Source organism: Octopus bimaculoides, chromosome 26 (genome assembly GCF_001194135.2).
Source record: "Octopus bimaculoides isolate UCB-OBI-ISO-001 chromosome 26, ASM119413v2, whole genome shotgun sequence".
NCBI lineage: Eukaryota > Metazoa > Mollusca > Cephalopoda > Octopoda > Octopodidae > Octopus > Octopus bimaculoides.
This window is the reverse complement of record NC_069006.1, coordinates 9,721,285-9,721,679: the sequence shown is the minus strand read 5'-3', so window position 1 is coordinate 9,721,679 and position 395 is coordinate 9,721,285.

Here is a 395-nt window from a genome sequence, read left to right as displayed (position 1 = left end):
CGGCACAGACTCTTCCACTTGTCCAGATCGGGGAGACATGTTGTACCAGTAGACCGCTTCCAGGGGACCCCTCTCCAAGAATATCCTGTTCAGAATGCGGGTAATCTCATCGGCAATGCCTGTCCTCAGCTCCCTCCAAATGGCCAGCCGGCCCGGCCCGCAGTTGGCCATTCTGAGATACATTTCCTGACGGTAGTGCGTCACATCCACAGCCAGTCTCCTCCAGTTGCACTCTACTGAGAGGTTCCCCTGCTCATGCCCACCCGGGGCGGGGTCAATGGACTGGCATCTGTCACATTTCGCGACCACTTTCTTATCGTTTCTCCTAGTGACGTCAGCATCAACCATTTTCGCCAAATACAGGGTCCTATCCACCCCCAAGTGGTGCATAGCAT